The sequence below is a fragment of the Acanthaster planci genome, linkage group LG03 (assembly GCF_054643075.1).
Source record: "Acanthaster planci isolate LZ-2023a linkage group LG03, COTS_SCS, whole genome shotgun sequence".
Taxonomy (NCBI): domain Eukaryota; kingdom Metazoa; phylum Echinodermata; class Asteroidea; order Valvatida; family Acanthasteridae; genus Acanthaster; species Acanthaster planci.
In genome coordinates this window covers 1870094-1894783 of record NC_141779.1, presented here as the reverse complement: position 1 = coordinate 1894783, position 24690 = coordinate 1870094, and the positions used below count along the sequence as shown (strand labels likewise).

General features: G+C 39.8%; 1 long non-coding RNA gene across 2 annotated transcripts in view; it reads right to left on the bottom strand.

Annotated features, from left to right (window-relative positions):
- Window positions 1-24690, bottom strand: part of LOC110990889 (uncharacterized) — a 445142-nt gene that overhangs the window by 304712 nt on the left and 115740 nt on the right. Inside the window, exons 1-3 of one of the 2 annotated variants that reach the window (XR_015424673.1) lie at window positions 4635-4733; window positions 2436-2518; window positions 1260-2052 (exon numbers count right to left, since the gene is read on the bottom strand). This is a non-coding gene — a long non-coding RNA (uncharacterized LOC110990889). Of the gene's footprint in view, window positions 1-1259; window positions 2053-2435; window positions 2519-4634 lie in introns of those variants that run through there. The other variant, XR_015424672.1, reaches the window with a different exon arrangement.

The window sequence follows — 24690 nt, the reverse complement described above, 5'->3', positions numbered from 1 at the left end:
AGTAACTGTGCAAAGTAAAAAATAATAGCTTGACATCATTATGTTTTGGGTCCATATATGAAATATATATGAGTCCACAGGGGACTGAATCAGTGAATTATACCTTTGGAGTAACCAACAACATTGGACCCACGTACCTTTTACCCAGCAGGCAGCAGCAAGAGATCAAAGTCCGATCACCTCAACAACGAGCACAGGAACCCCATCCTCAAGAGGTTGGATGTACCATGAACATCGGCTCACTCAGCAGCTTGTGCTCTGGCTGAGATGGACACACACAACAGTCATTAAAAACATGCAAAAGGAAGAAATTACAATACAACATGAGTGCATTAGCTTGGATTAACTGATTCTCAGAGGGCAGTGGAGAATGAGAAAGATGGAAAAAAGTAAGTCATAAGTGCTTCCCTAAATGACCTTCTTCCAGGCATGTGGAACACAAAAGAATTATTGTCAAGATGGCTTACATCATACTTCCCAGCCAATGTTGAATCCTTGGTGTGGATGATAGAAGCCTGTCTTGTGTTGAGGATATCATGAAAGAAACTCTGGACACACACGTTATTTATTCTGCATGTTGCCGCCATAGGCATGGAGAGCCTCAATCTGGCAGATTGTACAATCATGTCACAATCAGCTTCTGAAACATTGTCCAATCGTATGGTATAAGATCCGACACAGCATGCACAGAATGACGAAGCAACATACATGGAAATCACTGAACCAACTTTGTAAAGATCAAGATCGAGATTCTGCATGCTTGGGGCGGCAGCGTGCAAAGAGCGAATTGTACCTACTGTGGGCTAGCTTGCCATATTGTAACAACCTGATGCATTGCACCTTTAATGTATTTGACACAGAAGGATGGCTTCAGTGAGTAAAAAGTTGGCTGATAAAATAAAACAAGTCCAGATTTTTTTAAACAACCCTTGTGGAATGTGTACACTCATCCTTGTACGTGATTTTGATCCAGGAATGAGGTCATTTCATTTCAGTACACTCCTCATTCACTACAAGCAGCCTGTAGATGCAGCTTCCGTCTTGTTTCTGTTCACTTTGGCACAAATTGTACAACCACACCAAAAAATTCCATCCATTTTTTGTAGTTTAATTCAATCCAACCTTAAAGGCTGGGGATTCTCATTAGTTGAAAACTTAAAAGACAAAACCCAAGGTCAAGATCTACATAACAACCAGGCATTTCACTATTACCATAACCATGGACTAATATCAGAATATGATGTAGACTGTTTCCATACCTGTCGAGTAGCGTCACCAGTGATAAGATATCTCTGATTTGTTACACTCCAGAGAACTGCCTCCAGGGACTAGCTTGCTCTTGTCTCTCTGTCAAACTACTGAAACTAGGAAAACTAAACCATGTTTGAATTCCAATCTGTATTACTGCACACATGTGGAGGCCACAATTTCAAAATATATAGGTGCACTTTACAACAGTAGTTGAAACATCATTGAAAGCAGTGTCAAATCAACAAAGATCAGGGCCAAATAATATACAAGCCCACATCACTGGAGTTTCTCATATAAATCTTCTTAAAATCTTCTTAGTTGTCATTTTTCCATTTCTTTTCAATTGTTGCTTGACTAGTCAGTATATTTTGTTTTTCAAAACACCTTAAATACATATACACTTCCCAAAAAGTCCTTTTCCTCAAGCCTGTAAGCAGCAATTTAACATATTACATGTACATCCCTCTACTTTTTCCAGTTCTTAAGATTTGTTTTCAGCCATCTACAGATGCAAGCCTGCAAAACAAGGAGTGTTGATCTGGGGTTATGTTTAAACAATCCCACCTGTTTTTTCAGCCAAGCAATCTCTTCAATCTGCCTTGAGTAGAAGCACAACTTAATTGGTTGAAAAGAGTCGTGTTGGTTGGGAGTATTCATTTTGTTGGTAGCGATTGGGCTGCTACCATGTCCTAGTCGTTCATGAACCAGTGATGCAAAGTTAGTACCAAAGGAGCCTCTGATGCCAAGGAAATAGTGTTCTCTCTCGGTCCAACTTAAGGCTAATACAGGAGATCACAGTCTCTGCAGAAAACATTCCCAAATTATAAACAGTATTAACTATAACCTCCAAGAGAGCATGTGAAATCATAATAAAATCAGAGGATTTGGGGGACCATTTTAACCTTTATAGCTCCCCATATACATGTCACCCGGTATTTGGGCAAAATAAATGTATTCACCAAGCATGATCCTTAGATAGACATAATGAAGTCACACTTTGTTTACACGAGCTATATTATAAGACAGTAAGGTGTGGTAGGTCTTAATGTACTAGGTCTACAGGACATGAGGCAATGAGTTCACAGGAGACTCAATCAGTGAATCCAACCTTTGGGATGACCAATAACAAAAGATCACTTACGTTTTACCAAGAAGGCTACAGTAAGAGATCACAGTACAATCACCTTAACAACAGTGGCCATCATCGAGAAATGACAAGAAGCTGGTCGTCCTGTAAGCAACGACTCATCAGCGGCTTGTGCTCTAGCTGAAATGAATGCACATAACAGTCATTGAAACATGCAAAATGAAAAAAATGGCAAGAAAATATGAGTGGAGGAGCCTGTTTGCCGATTCTCAGAGGACTTTGAAGGATCGGAAAGATGGAGAGAGCTGATTGAGAATTTGTAATTCACGTATGTGCACCCAGCACTGCAGGTGTATCAATCTAGTTATACATGGCATTTTATGGGGTGGTGCATTACAGGGGTAGCCATAATCCAGTCCCGCCTCCTGCGATACGGCTTCAAATTTTGATCAAAAGAAGCAGCGGTGGAGAGCCGTAGCCAATGTTCAATACTTGTGCATGCTGTATTCTCACATGGAGACGCCGCACCGTGTGTTGCCGACATAGAGTGCAACATAAACAGTTGAAAACATTTCATGTAGGGGTTTAACTGAAGATATACACGTACCCTACATATATATTTGCAATGGATGTTTGTAATGACACACATGATAAAGCCAAAAGTGCAAATGTTATTTAAAATAGATATTGAGCCTCTTCATACAACAGCGTCATTAGAATTGAGTATCATTCCATGACATAAATAAACTAAATTCTACAATATTCAAACATCAATTGAACTTTCGGTTGAGCAATGTGTTGCTGTGACAGAACAAAATCACAGTGCACCTGATTTTTAAGCTCTTGAATCTGGCTTTAATAACTTTTGCAAGCTAATGACCATCAGGATGACGTTTAGTTCAACGCTGGCTTCATATTTATGTGTTTCACATTCTTGTGGAAACCCCTATTGCAAGAATATCATGATTTGTTTTGCACAAAGACGGGAATAAACAAATTTTCACTGCTTGAAAAAGACTACTGCATATTTGACTACATCAGATCTATCACTCACAAAACAATCCAGCCAATGTCTCATTTCCATCACAAAAGCTAACTAGCATTCCAGTCTACAACCATGAACAATAAGTAAAACTAATTTGAGGAAGGAAACATACATGTACATGGTAAGTGCTGCCACAATAACCTTCGTATCTGAATGAGAATGACTGAGAGAGAGGGGGAGAGACAACGGAATAACAGACAGATGAATAACAGATAGCTGACAAACATACCGACAGCACATAGACAGATGAACAAGAAAAATGAGGACAGTTATCTTGGAAACTAGACCTTTCCCCATTGTATTTTCAGTACAAAAAGATTTTACGGTAATAACCAAAATCATTTTGGCAAAGAAAAATCTTTGAAAATAATCAAATTGTATTTAGAAATGATTAGCACAACCTCCAATTTTAAGATTTGCATCATGCAATCAGTAGAGATCTCCATGCATGGTTCCATGCAACACAGACTTTAAGTATGAGGCCTACTTTCTACCCCATTTTTACCAGGTTCACTGAAATATGTAGAAATTACAGATTGTATAATGTATTTATATAATTCTGAACCTCAGTGGATAGGTCTAGTTAGTTTTAAAGACTTTGACTTCCTGACAAATTCTCGTGGGGTGTAAAGTAATGTTGTCTCTTCATTTACCACATCAAATCATACTATCCTCCAGTTTGTTTAGACTACTCTTTGACTATCAAATTAGTAACTTTGGCCCCACATACAGGCTGGAGATTTTCATTGGTTGAAAAATTTGTTGGCCAAAAGTCATGTTTCAGATTTACAACACACCAGTACATAGGCCCCTATTACTCCCTAGGCCTATTTTTTTATTTTATTAACATTTACTGTTGGGCTGTTATCAGAAGTAGGCTAGGCCTACAGTGTTTATATAGCGTGAGCTGTTTCCAGACCTACTGAGTACAATAAAGTGTCAAAATACATCTCAGATGTGCAACAATCCAGAAAACGGTCTCACAGGAGTGTTCTTCGTCTCTCCATTATTGCTTCAAAGTTAAGAAACCAAAGGAACCTCTTTAAAATCCCAGCCTGCATGCCTAACAGTCACTGTGGGGCCGCCATGTTTAAATGCAGGGTGCACTTTACCACAGCAAAAGCAGTGTAAAATCAACAAAGCCAAGCCCAAACTTGTGGAGTTTGTAATACAGAAATCTCGTTATCATCTTTGCCGTCTTTTCTCCATTTATTTTCAATTGTTGGATGGTAAGCCAGTCTCAGTTCTCACCTTTAAATTCACCTCCTGTGAAGTCACGTTTGAACGAACCCGCCAACTTGGCCACACATGCGTTCTTGTGCGTAGGCATTGTAATGCTAATGCTCGCGCCACCGTGGAAAACTGGTCGTCGATCAACTTGTGCACATATTGAGCAGGGTACCAAACAGGGGATAAAACAGCGCTGGTGATTGGCGCGCTTGAAATAGACCCTGTAAGTGTGCACAAGTACGACGAAGAGCTGAAGATAATGCAATTATTATTTTTTTCGTAATGTAAATCAAAAAAATGGCCACTATTGCAAAGAGAAAAAAAAAGCATTTCCCAAAACTGTATGCGAGCAATTTGCATCAATATAAAAAACCATGTATTTCCTACCCCCAAAGCCTGGACAAACGCGACCATCTGAGGCTTGGGCTTTCAGAGCTACGGCTGGGTCTATTGTCTACGCGTCTCCACGCATTTCCAATGGAGCGAAGACCTATACCTAGCTCTTGACAAGAGATTCGGATGCAGCCGTAGTTTACATCTTGACCGCAACACACACCATGACGTCAAACTACAGTCAGTCGTAGACAAGATGCTATACGAGACGTTATCTACCAAAAAATCATCAAATTTACGTCCGAAATTCTGGGGATTCCAGCTAATTATACCTTTTTCAGGTTGCAATATAATGCCTCCTGAAGCGAAACCGATACTGGAATTTGATGCATTTTGTTTATGGTCAGCTTTTTTGACACGGACTGCATGCATATGAGCAAACGATGGGCAACATAGAGTGGTACTTATTATTATTTTATTTTGTGGGAACGAGATGATTTTGAGGGAACGAAACGATAATTCGAGGGAACGGAATTAAAAAAAATCTTCATTGTGCCTGTCCCCTTAGGGGCTCCTTAGGTACTCGTAGAGAGGGACATCGAATGCAACTGTGCGTTTTTGCAAGTTGGGTCACACTCACTGTCCGACAGTAAATGCCCCCCCCCCAAAAAAAAATCAAAATACATGTACATACAATGTAGGGCGGAAATAATGCCGCCCGGCGCTCCGAAGGAACGGGTTAGCCTTTCGACGGTTTTGTGTGTGTGGGGGGGTGTCGGATCAGGTCGACATTCAAGACAATGACCAGAAGCGGTTTTCTTTTGAATAAGGGTATTGCTTTTCTGATTTTTTTTAGCTGTTTTGGCAACAGCCTGAACAACTCTTTCTTTTCTGATTATTTTTTTTCATTTCCTTTTTGGCTTTTTGGCAAGTTGCGAAAAAGGCATTCTTTTGGTTCTTTTTTTTTAGCTGTTTCGGCAACAGCCCGAACAGCTCTTGCTTTTCTGATGATTTTTAGCTGTTTCAGCAACTTTGCAGAAACAGGTATTGTTTTTCTGATTTTTTTGTTTTAGCTGCTTCGGCAACTTTGCCGAAACAAATATTGTTTTTCTGATTTTTTTTCTTTTTCAACTCAATTCCTTTCACCAGTCGACTTTGGCAGTTTACTAAATCTGATCGACTTAAAACTTGGCAGACCTTTGGACCATTATCCAAGGACGGTCCCAGAAAAAATTCACAGTGATAACCTAAGTAGTTTATTTACTATTGATGTTTCTAATAATTAATTTTTCCCCATAGACTTTGTACACAGAGCGCACGCAGTTTTCGGACTGTCCTATATCAGGCTATGAGGGCGCTATTGCAGAATTACGGCTAGACCTGCTTGGGCTTTCAATTTTCAACAAACTGTCCTATATTTAACCATGGATGGCGTTGTTGCGCATTATGCTGGACACATTTTGTCCAGCATAATGCGTGAGCAGTCCTCAACTTTGACCGAGAATTACTACCAGAACGAAAAAGAAATCAGACTAAAGTTTCCCTTCCGTTCGATCGCAAATATACCCAAGTGTGCAAATATTAAATAATATTTCATAAGTTTTTTCCAGTTTAGACAAACATCACGTGACATGACATTAAAGGAGCAGTTTTCCTGCACACGTGTTTCTAGGCCATTGATTTTGTACACGTTTTTGAGCCAAATTTTGGTAACTTTGCAATGTTTGATCGTTCCAAAGTGATACCCAACGAAGACCCTGATGCAAGATTTATTGCAAAGGGATGATGTCATGATGACTTCATCACCTTATTTTATATTCATTTTTGAACATTAAATTTTTCCCCATAAATTTTTGTACACGTTTTTCTACTTAACACAAGTGAACAAGTAGTCTTTAACTTCGGCGCAAAATTACTATAAGAACGAAGGAGAAATCGGGTACTTTACGCTCTGTTATTTGATTTGAAATATGCCTAACAGTCTGAATATGAAGTAATATTTCATTACAGGTATTCAGTTGAAGTGCAAATCACGTGACATGAACTTAAAGGAGCAGTGTTTCCGCAAATGAGTTTTTTGCCCTAGACTTTGTACACGTTTTCAAGGCACAATTTTAAATTTTTCCCCAACTACCGCAAATATGGATATGAAACTTATATGTATGGATAAGGAAACATGTAACCTTTCAGATGACACCAAGATTGCGAGATTTAGATAATTCTCTGACCTTTTAGGCTCGATTATATAAAGCATTCTCTGCGTGGGATAAGGACCAATATAGCGTAGACGAAGCCAGAATTCCGCAAAAATATCAAACAGTCAGACAAGAAATCGCACTTCCTTTGGCAGATATTTCCCTAACTACTGCAAATATGGATATGAAACTTATATGAATGGATAGGGAAACATGTAACCTTTCAGATCACACCAACACTGCCAGATTTAGATAATTCTCAGACCTCTTATGCTCGATTATATGAAGCAGTCTCTGCGTGGGATGAGGACCAGTATAGCGCAGACGAAGCCAGAATTCCGCAAAAATATCAGGCAAGTGGACACGAACTTGCATTTCCTTTGGCAGATATTTCCCTAACTACTGCAAATATGGGTATGAAACTTATATGAATGGACAGGGAAACATGTGGCCTTTCAGATGACAGCAAGATTGGAAGATGTATATAATTCTCAGACCTTTTATGCTCGAATATATGAAGCATTCTCTGCGCGGGATAAGGACCGGTATAGCGCAGAAGAAGCCAGAATTCCGCAGAAAAGGGGGAAGTTGGAAAAGAACTTGCACTTCCTTTGGACGATATTTCCCTAACTACTGCAAATATGGATATGAAACTTATATGAATGGACAGGGAAACATGTGGCCTTTCAGATGACACCAAGATTGGAAAATTTAAATAATTCTCAGACCTTTTATGCTCGATTATATGAAGCATTCTCTGCGTGGGATAAGGACCGGTATATTGTAGACGAAGCCAGAATTCCGCAAAAAAGGGAGGCAGTTGGAAAAGAACTTGCACTTCCTTTGGCAGCTATTTCCCTAACTACTGCAAATGTGGATATGAAACTTATATGAATGGATAGAAAACCATGTGGCCTTTCAGATGACACCAAGATTGCGAGATTTAGATAATTCTCGGACCTTTTAGCCTCGATTATATAAATCATTCTCTTCGTGGGATAAGGACCAATATAGCGTAGACGAAGCCAGAATTCCGCAAAAATATCAAACAGTCAGACAGGAAATCGCACTTCCTTTGGCAGATATTTCCCTAACTACTGCAAATATGGATATGAAACTTATATGAATGGATAGGGAAACATGTAACCTTTCAGATCACACCAAGCTTGCCAGATTTAGATAATTCTCAGACCTCTTATGCTCGATTATATGAAGCAGTCTCTGCGTGGGTTGAGGACCAGTATAGCGCAGACGAAGCCAGAATTCCGCAAAAATATCAGGCAAGTGGACACAAACTTGCATTTCCTTTGGACGATATTTCCCTAACTACTGCAAATATGGATATGAAACTTATATGAATGGACAGGGAAACATGTGGCCTTTCAGATGACACCAAGATTGGAAAATTTAAATAATTCTCAGACCTTTTATGCTCGATTATATGAAGCATTCTCTGCGTGGGATAAGGACCGGTATATTGTAGACGAAGCCAGAATTCCGCAAAAAAGGGAGGCAGTTGGAAAAGAACTTGCACTTCCTTTGGACGATATTTCCCTAACTACTGCAAATATGGATATGAAACTTATATGAATGGACAGGGAAACATGTGGCCTTTCAGATGACACCAAGATTGGAAAATTTAAATAATTCTCAGACCTTTTATGCTCGATTATATGAAGCATTCTCTGCGTGGGATAAGGACCGGTATATTGTAGACGAAGCCAGAATTCCGCAAAAAAGGGAGGCAGTTGGAAAAGAACTTGCACTTCCTTTGGCAGCTATTTCCCTAACTACTGCAAATGTGGATATGAAACTTATATGAATGGATAGAGAACCATGTGGCCTTTCAGATGACACCAAGATTGGCATATTTTGATAATTCTCAGACCTTTTATGCTCGATTATATGAAGCAGTCTCTGCGTGGGATGAGGACCGGTATGGCGCAGACGAAGCAACGATTCCGCAAAAATATCAGGCAATTGGACACGAACTTGCATTTCCCTTGGCAGCTCTTTCCCCAACTACTGCAAATATGGATATGAAACTTATATGAATGGATAAGGAAACATGTAACCTTTCAGATGACACCAAGATTGCCAGATTTAGATAATTCTCAGAACTTTTATGATCGATTATATGAAGCAGTCTCTACGTGGGATATGGACCGGTATAGCGCAGACGAAGCCAGAATTCCGCAAAAAAGGAGGCAGTTGGAAAAGAACCCGAACTTCCTTTGGCAGCTATTCGCCAACTACTGCAAATATGGATAGGACATTAATATGAATGGATAGAGGAACATATTGCCTTTAAGATGACACCAAGATTGCCAGATTTAGATAATTTTCTTACCTTTTAGGCTCAATTATATAAAGCATTCTCTGCGCAGGATAAAGACCGGTATGGTGCAGACGAAGCCAGAATTCCGCAAAAAAAGAGGCAGTTGGAAAAGAACTCGCACTTCCTTTGGCAACTATTTGCCAACTACTGCAAATATGGATAGGAAATTAATATGAATGGATAGAGGAACATATTGCCTTTCAGAAGACACCAAGATTGCCAGATTTAGATAATTATCTGGCCTTTTTTACTCGATTTTAGGAAGCTATTTCTGCGCGGGATAAGGACCGGTATAGCGTACATGAAGCCAGAATTCCGCAAAAATATCAGGCAAGTGGACACGAATTTGCACTTCCTTTGGCAGATATTTCACTAACTACTGCAAATATGGATAAGAAACTTATACAAATGGACAGGGAAACATGTGGCCTTTCAGATGATACCAAGATTGCCAGGTTTAGATAATTCTCGGACCTTTTATACTCAATTATAGGAAACCTTCTCTGAGCGGGATAAGGACCGGTATAGCGTAGACGAAGCCAGAATTCCGCAAAAATATCAAACAGTCAGACAAGAACTCGCACTTCCTTTGGCAGATATTTCCCTAACTACTGCAAATATGGATATGAAACTTATACAAATGGACAGGGAAACATGTGCGCTTTCAGATCACACCAAGATTGCCAGGTTTAGATAATACTCGGACCTTTTATGCTCGATTATAGGAAGCCTTCTCTGCGCGGGATAAGGACCAGTATAGCGCAGACGAAGCCAGAATTCCGCAAAAATATCAAACAGTCAGACAAGAAATCGCATTTTCTTTGGCAGATATTTCCCTAACTACTGCAAATATGGATATGAAACTTATATGAATGGATAGGGAACATGTAACCTTTCAGATCACACCAAGATTGCCAGATTTAGATAATTCTCAGACCTTTTATAATCGATTATATGAAGCAGTCTCTGCGTGGGACATGGACCGGTATAGCGCAGACGAAGCCAGAATTCTGCAAAAAAGGAGGCAGTTGGACACGAACTTGAATTTCCTTTGGCAGCTATTTGCCAACTACTGCAAATAAGGATAGGAAACTTATATGAATGCATAGAGGAACATATTACCTTTTAGATGACACCAAGATTGCCAGATTTAGATAATTCGCTGACCTTTTAGGCTCGATTATATAAAGCATTCTCTGCGCAGGATAAAGACCGGTATGGTGCAGACGAAGCCAGACTTCCGCAAAAATATCAGGCAAGTGGACACGAACTTGCAATTCCTTTTGACGGTATTTCCTTAACTACTCCAAATATGGATATGAAACTTATATGAATGGACAGGGAAACATATCGCCTTTCAGATGACACCAAGATCGCCAGATTTAGATAATTCTCTGACCTTTTATGCTCAATTATAGGAAGCAGTATCTGACCGGGATAAGGACCGGTATAGCGCAGACAAAGCCAGAATTCCGCAAAAATATCAAACAGTCAGACAAGAACTTGAACTTCCTTTGGCAGATATTTCCCTAACTACTGCAAATATGGATATGAAACTTATACAAATGGACAGGGAAACATGTGGCCTTTCAGATGACACCAAGATTGCCAGGTTTAGATAATACTCGGACCTTTTATGCTCGATTATAGGAAGCCTTCTCTGCGCGGGATAAGGACCAGTATAGCGTAGACAAAGCCAGAATTCCGCAAAAATATCAAGCAGTCAGACAAGAACTGGCACTTCCTTTTGCATGTATTTCCCTAAGTACTACAAATATGGAAATCAATTTTATATAAATGGATAGGGGAACATGTGGCCTTTCAGATGACTTCACGTTTGCCAGATTTAGATAATTCTCAGACCTTTTATGCTCGATTATATGAAACATTCTCTGCGTGGGATAAGGACCGGTATATCGCACACGAAGCCAGAATTCCGCAACAAAAAAGGAGGCCGTTGGAAAAGATTTCGCACTTCCTTTGGCAGCTATTTCCCTAAGTACTGCAAATATGGATATGAAACTTATACAAATAGATAGACGAACATGTGGCCTTTCAGATGACACCAAGACTGCCAGATTTAGATACTTCTCAGACGTTTTATGCTCGATTATATGAAGCATTCCCTGCGTGGGATTAGGACCAGTATAGCGCAGACGAAGCCAGAATTCCGCAAAAAAGGAGGCAGTTGGAAAAGAACTCGCACTTCCTTTGGCAGCTATTTCCCTAACTACTCCAAATATGGATATGAAATTCACATGAATTGATAGAGGAACATATCGCCTTTCAGATGACACCAAGAATGAGAGATTTAGATAATTCTTAGACTTTTTATGCTAGATTATATGGAGCATTCTCTGCGCAGGATAAGGACCGGTATAGAGTACACGAAGCCAGAATTCTGCAAAAATATCAGGCAAGTGGACACGAATTTGCATTTCTTTTGGAAGATACTTCCCTAACTACTCCAAATATGGATATGAAACTTTTATGAATGGACAGGGAAACATGTTGCCTTTCAGATGACACCAAGATTGCCAGGTTTAGATAATACTCGGACCTTTTATGCTCGATTATAGGAAGCCTTCTCTGCGCGGGATAAGGACCAGTATAGCGTAGACGAAGCCAGAATTCCGCAAAAATATCAAACAGTCAGACAAGAACTTGCACTTCCTTTGGCAGATATTTCCCTAACTACTGCAAATATGGATAAGAAACTTATACAAATGGACAGGGAAACATGTGGCCTTTCAGATGACACCAAGATTCCCAGGTTTAGATAATACTCGGACCTTTTATGCTCGATTATAGGAAGCCTTCTCTGCGCGGGATAAGGACCAGTATAGCGTAGACGAAGCCAGAATTCCGCAAAAATATCAAACAGTCAGACAAGAACTTGCACTTCCTTTGGCAGATATTTCCCTAACTACTGCAAATATGGATAAGAAACTTATATGAATGGATAGGGAACATGTAACCTTTCAGATCACACCAAGATTGCCAGATTTAGATAATTCTCAGACCTTTTATGATCGATTATATGAAGCAGTCTCTGCGTTGGATATGGACCGGTATAGCGCAGACGAAGCCAGAATTCTGCAAAAAAGTAGGCAGTTGGACACGAACTTGCATTTCCTTTGGCAGCTATTTGCCAACTACTGCAAATAAGGATAGGAAATTAATATGAATGGATAGAGGAACATATCGCCTTTCAGATGACACCAAGATTGCCAGATTTAGATAATTCTCAGACCTTTTATACTCAATTATATGAAGCATGCACTGTGCGAGTAAAGGACCCGAAATAGCGCAAAGTCAGAATTACGAAAAAATATCAAGCAGTCATACAAGAACTTGCACTTCCTTTTGCATGTATTTCCCTAAGTACTACAAATATGGAAATCAATTTTATATAAATGGATGGGGAACATGTGGCCTTTCAGATGACACCAAGACTGCCATTTTTAGATACTTCTCAGACGTTTTATGCTCGATTATATGAAGCATTCTCTGCGTGGGATTAGGACCGGTATATCGCACACGAAGAAAGAATTCCTCAAAAAAAAGACGCAGTTGGAAAAGAACTCGCACTTCCTTTGGCAGCTATTTCCCTAACTACTGCAAATTAGGATATGGAACTTATACAAATAGATAGAGGAACATGTGGCCTTTCAGATGACACCAAGACTGCCAGATTTAGATACTTCTCAGACGTTTTATGCTCGATTATATGAAGCATTCCCTGCGTGGGATTAGGACCAGTATAGCGCAGACGAAGCCAGAATTCCGCAAAAAAAGGAGGCAGTTGGAAAAGAACTCGCACTTCCTTTGGCAGCTATTTCCCTAACTACTCCAAATATGGATATGAAATTCACATGAATTGATAGAGGAACATATCGCCTTTCAGATGACACCAAGATTGAGAGATTTAGATAATTCTTAGACTTTTTATGCTAGAATATATGAAGCATTCTCTGCGCAAGATAAGGACCGGTATAGCGTAGACGAACCCAGAATTCCGCAAAAATATCAGGCAAGTGGACACGAATTTGCATTTATTTTGGAACATATTTCCCTAACTACTGCAAATATGGATATGAAATTAATATGAATTGATAGAGGAACATATCGCCTTTCAGATGACACCAAGATTGCCAGATTTAGATAACTCTTAGACTTTTAATGCTCGATTATATGAAGCATTCTCTGCGAAGGATAAGGACCGGTATGGCGCAGACGAAGCAAGAATTCCGGAAAAAAATCAGGCAATTGCAAACGAACTTAAATTTCCTTTGCAAGATATTTCCCTAACTACTGCACATTTAGATATAAAACTTATACAAATAGGTAGCAGAACATATAACCTTTCAGATCACACCAAGATTGCCAGATTTAGATAATTCTCAGACCTTTTATGATCGATTATATGAAGCAGTCTCTGCGCGGGATAAGGACCGGTATAGCGTAAACGAAGCCAGAATTTCGCAAAAATATCAGGCAAGTGGACACAAAGTTGCATTTCTTTTGGAAGATATTTCCCTAACTACTGAAAATATGGATATGAAACTTTTATGAATGGACAGGGAAACATGTTGCCTTTCAGATGACACCAAGATTGCCAGGTTTAGATAATTCTCGGACCTTTTATGCTCGATTATAGGAAACCTTCTCTGAGCGGGATAAGGACCGGTATAGCGTAGACGAAGCCAGAATTCCGCAAAAATATCAAACAGTCAGACAAGAACTTGCACTTCCTTTGGCAGATATTTCCCTAACTACTGCAAATATGGATATGAAACTTATACAAATGGACAGGGAAACATGTGGCCCTCAGATAACACCAAGATTGCCAGGTTTAGATAATTCTCAGACCTTTTATGATCGATTATATGAAGCAGTCTCTGCGTGGGATATGGACCGGTATAGCGAACGAAACCAGAATTCCGCAAAAATATCAGGCAATAGAACACAAACTTGCATTTCCCTTGGAAGATATTTCCCTACCTACTGCAAACATGGATATGAAACTTATATGAATGGATAGGGAAACATGTACCCTTTCAGATGACACCAAGATTGCCAGATTTAGATAATTCTCAGACCTTTTATGCTCGATTATATGAAGCAGTCTCTGAGTGCAATATGGACTAGTATAGCGCAGACGAAGCCAGAATTCCGCAAAAAAAAGGAGGCAGTTGAAAAAGAACTCGCACTTCCTTTGGCAGCTATTTCCCTAACTACTCCAAATACGGATATGAAATTAATATGAATTGATAGAGGAACTTATCGCCTTTCAGATGACACCAAGATTGCCAGATTTAGATAACTCTTAGACTTTTATGCTCGATTATACGAAGCATTCTCTGCGCGGGATAAGGACTGGTATAGCGTAGACGAAGTCAGAATTCCGCAAAAAAAGGAGGCAGTTCGAAAAGACCTCGAACTTAGTTTGGCAGATATTTCCCTAACTACTGCAAACATGGATACGAAACTTATATGAATGGATAGAGGAACAAATGGCCTTTAAGATGACACAAAGATTGCCAGATTTAGATAATTGGCAGACCTTTTATGCTCGAATATATGAAGCAATACTTGTGCAGGAAAAGGACCGGTATAGCGCAGACGAAGCAAGGATTCCGCAAAAATATCAGGCAATTAAACACGAACTTGCATTTCCTTTGGAAGATATTTCCCTAACTACTGCAAATATGGATATGAAATTAATATGAATTGATAGAGGAACATATCGCCTTTCAGATGACACCCAGATTGCCAGATTTAGATAATTCTCAGACCTTTTATACTCAATTATATGAAGCATGCACTGTGCGAGTAAAGGACCCGAAATAGCGCAAAGTCAGAATTACGAAAAAATATCAAGCAGTCATACAAGAACTGGCACTTCCTTTTGCATGTATTTCCCTAAGTACTACAAATATGGAAATCAATTTTATATAAATGGATAGGGGAACATGTGGCCTTTCAGATGACCTCACGTTTGCCAGATTTAAATACTTCTCAGACGTTTTATGCTCGATTATATGAAGCATTCCCTGCGTGGGATTAGGACCAGTATAGCGCAGACGAAGCCAGAACTCCGCAAAAAAGGAGGCAGTTGGAAAAGAACTCGCACTTCCTTTGGCAGCTATTTCCCTAACTACTCCAAATATGGATATTGTGGCGGGACAACTGACACCTTTTTGTGGCGGACCAGCAGACTGGCCGGATCGGAGATAGAATTGACCTGGCCTACCGCACAAATATATTTATTTGACCTTACGCAAGAATGAGCGGCTATCCAAACGCAAGGGGGGATATCAGTTAACGAACGGTGGACTATGCCTTAGGGGCTGTTCGTTTGGTGGAAGTTTACCACCGCTCTGTGATTAGGTAATTGATCCCAATGTCAATAAAGATTACAATTAATGTCAATACAAGTGATACAGGACTGACTAAATCTCACGGTGACCAGTGATCTCTAAGGCAATTATATGATTGGTTTATTCAATGTCAGTGCTCAGTTATCCGTTATATACAACAGCAATTAACTATATACAAAATTATCCTCACGGGGAGATAGTCCTATGTGGTCAACTGCACCACGGTCGTGATTAATCAGCCTTATCCTTAACCTACACCAGAATAACCCTTACAGCGATCAGGGTAACCCTCACAATAACCAGGTAACCCTCACAGTGATCAGGGTAACCCTCACAATAACCAGGTAACCCTCACAGTGATCAGGGTAACCCTCAAGTCTAAATAAATAATCTACTGATGGCTTATAACTGATAAGTCTTGACCACACAAGCAATAACAATCTTCGTAACTGTACAACACAACAGGGTACACTTATACAAGAATAATCTATACTGCCTTACAAAGCAACACCGTTCCCAAACTGCAACAAGGTTTCAGGTGACTTAAATAACCCTCACCCACTTCAAGTTATTATGAAATAACACAGGTAAGTTGATTAAGAAGGCGATTATAATAGTCCTCACCAGACTCTAACGGAAACCTGCACCCAGTAAACCTCAACGAGGAAAGCAAGCTCCCAGACCAGGACCGCAACCAACCGTCGCTATGCCAACAAGCATGGAACAACGGCACACAATTCTTCTAGTCTAAGCTTCGCTAATTCCCCAATTAACTGGTTCGCTCGGGTTCCCTAACCCTATAATCTACCACTTCTTAAATAAACGAGACTGTCTTACCTTACGATTCCCAATCTTCAAAGAGATCTGATATAATCGGCAGCTCCGGCAACTGAGAACAAGCACCACACTAACCGATCGCACCAGGTACACTTGAGGTAGATCCCCAACCACCAGCGGTCGTACGTCAGATTTACTCTCGAAATACAACACAACTCCACAGAGCTCTGGTTAGCACGCTGCCATCTTGAGAAGTCCCTGCAACCCACGCAGCCAGCGCCCAGACCTAAGGTAATGCGCGCCTCTGATTGGTTGCCGCGCGCATGTTTAATGCATGATTAAGACGCTCCTGAATTATTAATGACCCAGACTAAACACAAGTCTGCGCAGCTACCCTGTTTCGCCACAATATGAAATTCACATGAATTGATAGAGGAACATATCGCCTTTCAGATGACACCAAGATTGAGAGATTTAGATAATTCTTAGACTTTTTATGCTAGATTATATGAAGCATTCTCTGCGCAGGATAAGGATCAGTATAGCGTAGACGAAGCCAGAATTCCGCAAAAATATCAAACAGTCAGACAAGAACTTGCACTTCCTTTGGCAGATATTTCCCTAACTACTGCAAATATGGATATGAAACTTATATGAATGGATAGGGAAACATGTAACCTTTCAGATCACACCAAGATTGCCAGATTTAGATAACTCTCAAACCTTTTATGATCGATTATATGAAGCAGTCTCTGCGCGGGATAAGGACCGGTATAGCGTAAACGAAGCCAGAATTTCGCAAAAATATCAGGCAAGTGGACACAAAGTTGCATTTCTTTTGGAAGATATTTCCCTAACTACTGCAAATATGGATGTGAAACTTATATGAATGGACAGGAAAAAATGTGACCTTTCAGATGACACCAGGATTGCATGATTTAGATAATTCTCAGACCTTTTCTGCTCGATTACATGAAGCATTCTCTGCGCAGGATAAGGACCGGTATGGCACAGACGAAGCCAGAATTCCGCAAAAATATTAAACAGTCAGACAAGAACTTGGACTTCCTTTGGCAGATATTTCCCTCACCACAACAAATACGGATATGAAACTTTTATGAATGGACAGGGAAACATGTTGCCTTTCAGATGACACCAAGATTGCCAGGTTTAGATAATTCTCAGACCTTTTATGATCGATTATATGAAGCAGTCTCTGTGTGGGATATGGACCGGTATAGCGAACGAAACCAGAATTCCGCAAAAATATCAGGCAATAGAACACAAACTTGCATTTCCCTTGGAAGATATTTCCCTACCTACTGCAAACATGGATATGAAACTTATATGAATGGATAGGGAAACATGTACCCTTTCAGATGACACCAAGATTGCCAGATTTAGATAATTCTCAGACCTTTTATGTCCATTATATGAAGCAGTCTCTGAGTGCAATATGGACTAGTATAGCGCAGACGAAGCCAGAATTCCGCAAAAAAAAGGAGGCAGTTGAAAAAGAACTCGCACTTCCTTTGGCAGCTATTTCCCTAACTACTCCAAATACGGATATGAAATTAATATGAATTGATAGGGAAACATGTAACCTTTCAGATCACACCAAGATTGCCAGATTTAGATAATTCTCAAACCTTTTATGCTCGAATATATGAAGAAGTCCTTGAGCGGGATAAGGACTGGTACAGCGCAGACGAAGCCAGAATTCCGCAAAAAAAGGAGGCAGTTCGAAAGACCTCGAACTTAGTTTGGCAGATATTTCCCTAAATACTGCAAACATGGATACGAAACTTATATGAATGGATAGAGGAACAAATGGCCTTTCAGATGACAGCACGATTGGAAAATTTAGATAATTGTGAGACGTTTTATGCTCGAATACATGAAGCAATCCCTGTGCGGGAAAGGAAGCGAGAATTCCGCAAAAATATCAGGCAATTGGACACGAACTTGCATTTCTTTTGGCAACTATTTCCCTAACTACTGCAAATATGGATAAGATATTAATATGAATTGATAGAGGAACATATCGCCTTTCAGATGACATCAATATTGCCAGATTTAGATAAGTCTCTGACCTTTTAGGCTCGATTATATAAAGCATGCACTGTGAGAGTAAAGGACCCGAAATAGCGCTAAGTCAGAATTACGAAAAAATATCAAGCAGTCATACAAGAACTGGCTCTTCCTTTTGCATGTATTTCCCTAAGTACTACAAATATGGAAATCAATTTTATATGAATGGATAGGGGAACATGTGGCCCTTCAGATGATTTCACTATTGCCAGATTTAGATAATTCTCAGACCTTTTATGCTCGATTTTATGAAGCATTCTCTGCGTGGGATTAGGACCAATATAGCGCACACGAAGCCAGAATTCCGCAACAAAAAATGAGGCCGTTGGAAAAATACTCGCACATCCTTTGGCAGATATTTCCCTAACTACTCCAAATATGGATATTGTGGCGGGACAACTGACACCTTTTTGTGGCGGACCAGCAGACTGGCCGGATCGGAGATAGAATTGACCTGGCCTACCGCACAAATATATTTATTTGACCCTTACGCAAGAATGAGCGGCTATCCAAACGCAAGGGGGGATATCAGTTAACGAACGGTGGACCTATGCCTTAGGGGCTGTTCGTTTGGTGGAAGTTTACCACCGCTCTGTGATTAGGTAATTGATCCCAATGTCAATAAAGATTACAATTAATGTCAATACAAGTGATACAGGACTGACTAAATCTCACGGTGACCAGTGATCTCTAAGGCAATTATATGATTGGTTTATTCAATGTCAGTGCTCAGTTATCCGTTATATACAACAGCAATTAACTATATACAAAATTATCCTCACGGGGAGATAGTCCTATGTGGTCAACTGCACCACGGTCGTGATTAATCAGCCTTATCCTTAACCTACACCAGAATAACCCTTACAGCGATCAGGGTAACCCTCACAATACCCAGGTAACCCTCACAGTGATCAGGGTAACCCTCACAATAACCAGGTAACCCTCACAGTGATCAGGGTAACCCTCAAGTCTAAATAAATAATCTACTGATGGCTTATAACTGATAAGTCTTGACCACACAAGCAATAACAATCTTCGTAACTGTACAACACAACAGGGTACACTTATACAAGAATAATCTGTACTGCCTTACAAAGCAACACAGTTCCCAAACTGCAACAAGGTTTCAGGTGACTTAAATAACCCTCACCCACTTCAAGTTATTATGAAATAACACAGGTAAGTTGATTAAGAAGGCGATTATAATAGTCCTCACCAGACTCTAACGGAAACCTGCACCCAGTAAACCTCAACGAGGAAAGCAAGCTCCCAGACCAGGACCGCAACCAACCGTCGCTATGCCAACAAGCATGGAACAACGGCACACAATTCTTCTAGTCTAAGCTTCGCTAATTCCCCAATTAACTGGTTCGCTCGGGTTCCCTAACCCTATAATCTACCACTTCTTAAATAAACGAGACTGTCTTACGATTCCCAATCTTCAAAGAGATCTGATATAATCGGCAGCTCCGGCAACTGAGAACAAGCACCACACTAACCGATCGCACCAGGTACACTTGAGGTAGATCCCCAACCACCAGCGGTCGTACGTCAGATTTACTCTCGAAATACAACACAACTCCACAGAGCTCTGGTTAGCACGCTGCCATCTTGAGAAGTCCCTGCAACCCACGCAGCCAGCGCCCAGACCTAAGGTAATGCGCGCCTCTGATTGGTTGCCGCGCGCATGTTTAATGCATGATTAAGACGCTCCTGAATTATTAATGACCCAGACTAAACACAAGTCTGCGCAGCTACCCTGTTTCGCCACAATATGAAATTCACATGAATTGATAGAGGAACATATCGCCTTTCAGATGACACCAAGATTGAGAGATTTAGATAATTCTTAGACTTTTTATGCTAGATTATATGAAGCATTCTCTGCGCAGGATAAGGATCAGTATAGCGTAGACGAAGCCAGAATTCCGCAAAAATATCAAACAGTCAGACAAGAACTTGCACTTCCTTTGGCAGATATTTCCCTAACTACTGCAAATATGGATATGAAACTTATATGAATGGATAGGGAAACATGTAACCTTTCAGATCACACCAAGATTGCCAGATTTAGATAACTCTCAAACCTTTTATGATCGATTATATGAAGCAGTCTCTGCGCGGGATAAGGACCGGTATAGCGTAAACGAAGCCAGAATTTCGCAAAAATATCAGGCAAGTGGACACAAAGTTGCATTTCTTTTGGAAGATATTTCCCTAACTACTGCAAATATGGATATGAACCTTTTATGAATGGACAGGGAAACATGTTGCCTTTCATATGACACCAAGATTGCAAGGTTTAGATAATTCTCGGACCTTTTATGCTCGATTATAGGAAACCTTCTCTGAGCGGGATAATGACCGGTATAGCGCAGACGAAGCCAGAATTCCGCAAAAATATCAAACAGTCAGACAAGAACTTGCACTTCCTTTGGCAGATATTTCCCTAACTACTGCAAATATGGATATGAAACTTATATGAATGGACAGGGAAACATGTTGCCTTTCAGATGACACCAAGATTGCCAGATTTAGATAATTCTCAGACCTTTTATGATCGATTATATGAAGCAGTCTCTGTGTGGGATATTGACCGGTATAGCGCAGACGAAACCAGAATTCCGCAAAAATATCAGGCAATAGAACACGAACTTGCATTTCCTTTGGAAGATATTTCCCTAACTACTGCAAACATGGGTATGAAACTTATATGAATGGATAGGGAAACATGTACCCTTTCAGATGACACCAAGATTGCCAGATTTAGATAATTCTCAGACCTTTTATGCTCGATTATATGAAGCAGTCTCTGAGTGCAATATGGACTAGTATAGCGCAGACGAAGCCAGAATTCCGCAAAAAAAAGGAGGCAGTTGAAAAAGAACTCGCACTTCCTTTGGCAGCTATTTCCCTCACTACTCCAAATACGGATATGAAATTAATATGAATGGATAGAGTAACATATCGCCTTTCCGATGACACCAAGATTGCTACATTTAGATAATTCTCAGACCTTTTATGCTCGATTATATGAAGCATTCTCTGTGCAGGATAAGGACTTGTATATTACAGACGAAGCCAGAATTCCGCAAAAAAGGAGGCAGTTCGAAAAGACCTCGAACTTAGTTTGGCAGATATTTCCCTAACTACTGCAAACATGGACACAAAACTTATATAAATGGATAGAGGAACAAATGGCTTTGAAGATGACACAAAGATTGCCAGATTTAGATAATTTGCAGATTTTTTATGCTCGAATATATGAAGCAATCCTTGTGCAGGAAAAGGACCGGTATAGCGCAGACGAAGCAAGGATTCCGCAAAAATATCAGGCAATTGGACACGAACTTGCATTTCCTTTGGCAGCTATTTCCCTAACTACTTCAAATATGGATATGAAATTTATATGAATGGATAGAGGAACATGTAGCCTTTCAGATGACACCAACATTGCCAGATTTAGATAATTCTCAGACGTTTTATGCTTGATTATATGAAGCATTCTCTGCGCAGGATCAGGACCGGTATGGCGCAGACGAAGCCACAATTCCGCAAAAATATCAGGCAATTAGACACGAACTTGCATTTCCTTTGGAAGATATTTCCCTAACTACTGCAAATATGGATATGAAACTTAAATGAATGGATAGGGAAACATGGGCCTTTCAGATGACACCAAGAATGCAAGATGTAGGTAATTTGAAGACATTTAATGCTGGGAAATATGAAGCATTCTCTGGGCGAGAACAGCACCCGGCGCAGCGCAAAGTCAGAATTTCGCAAAAATATAAAGCAGTCAGAAATAACTCGCACTTCCTTTTGCAGATATATCCCTAACTACTGTAAATCTTGACATAAAACTTATATGAATCTATAGAGGAAGATGTGCCCTTTGAGGTGACACAAAGATTGCCAGATTTTGATTATTTTAAGGTCTTTTATGCTCGAATACATGAAGCAATGTCTGTGCGATTACAGGACCCGGTATACCGCAAAGTCAGAATTACGCAAAAATATAAGGGTAATGTATAGAACAACCCATGTACAGGGTGTCTATATTCCCTTGCAAATGAACAGGAGTCCCTATAATGACAGTAATATACGGAGTGATGCATTTATTTACAATAACATTCTAACACACTGGAATCCCTGTAGTGAGGGTAATCTATGGAGTCACCATGTTGACAGTAAACTATGGAGTGATGCATTTATCTTCATTCTCATCTTTAAAAATTTGGGACCCCATAATGACGGTATTCTATGTAGTGATGCAGGTATCTTTATGAACATCCTAATAAATTTGTGACCCATATGACGTTAATTTTCGGAGTAATGTATGTATCTATACTTCCTCGCTTATAAAGGGGAGTCCATATAATAATGGTTATCTATGGAGTGATGCAGTTATTTTCATGAAAATGCTAATAAATTTGGGACACCATGATAACGGTAATCTATAGAGTGATGCACTTATCTTCCTTCTCATCCTTATAAATTAGGGACCCAATAATGACAGTAATCCTTCCAGCAATGTGTGTATCTATATTCCTTTGCTTATGAACTGGAGTGCCTATAATGACTGTAATCCATGGAGTCTCGATAATGATTGTAGTCTATGGAGTGATGCAGGTATCTTCATTCTCATCTTATAAATCTGGACCCCATATAATGACGGTAATCTACGGAGCAATGTATGTATCTATACTCCCTTGCTTATAGACTGGAGTACCTATAATGACGGTAATCTGTGGAGTCCCCATTTGGACGGTAACATATGGAGTGATGTATGTATCTACATTTACATTTACACTGGAGTCCCTATAATGACGGTAATCTGTGGAATCTCCATATTGACGGTAATATATGGAGCGATGTATATGGATCTACTTTTACATGACTATAGTACACTGGAGTTTGTATAATGACGGCAATCTGTGGAGTCCCCATATTGACTGTAATATATGGAGTGATGTATGTATTCTACATTCTCATGGTGATACAATGTTGTCCCCATAATGACGGTCATGTACAGGGTGTCCCAGAAAAAAACTTAACCCTGAAGAAAGGGGTTAATGCCCACACCATGAGATATTACTATAATGTAAAAGGATCTCCGAAAAGTAGAAGCAGTATTCTTTCTATTAAACGATACCTTGGTGGGTATCCCTCCTGCCATGCATGACTGAGCACCATAATGACGGCAAACTATGGAGTCCGTATATTGACGGTGATCTATGGAGTCCGTATATTGACGGTGATCTATGGAGTTATGTATGTATCTACATTCTCATGCTGGTACTCTGTTGTACCCATATTGACGGTAGTCTATTGACTGATGTACATATAATTTATGGACTAATTTATGTATGTACATTCCCATGCTGATACACTGATGTCCTCATTATTGACGGCAATCTATGGAATTATGAAGGTATCTTCATACTGATAGTAATCTAATCTAGCTAATACCACTAGGAGATCATATAATAACGGTAATCTATGGAGTACAAATACTGACGATGATCTATGAGAGAGATGTATGTATATACATTCTCATGCTGACTTTTGTCCCCATATTGATGGTAATCTATAGAGTCTTGCAGGTATCTTCTGTCTCATCCTTATAAATTTCGGACCCCATAATACTTAAGTTAAGGGTAGGGCATCAAAAAGACACCGTATGTTTCTAACTCAATCGCATAATTTCTAAGTACCTGCACAATTTGAGTCTTGGACTATTGACGAATTGATTTCTTGGAAAAATTTAGATTTGTTGAGCTTCGGTTATGTTGAAATTCTTAGGGGAATATATCAAAATGCAGCAAATGGGCCAGGGGGAAATATGTACAACTTTGTTTTTCAAGCTAGGGCTATAAAAGGACTCCATATCTGTATAACTAAATCGCAAAATTTCCTAATACCCCCACAATTTGTGTATTGGACTACTGAGGAACTGA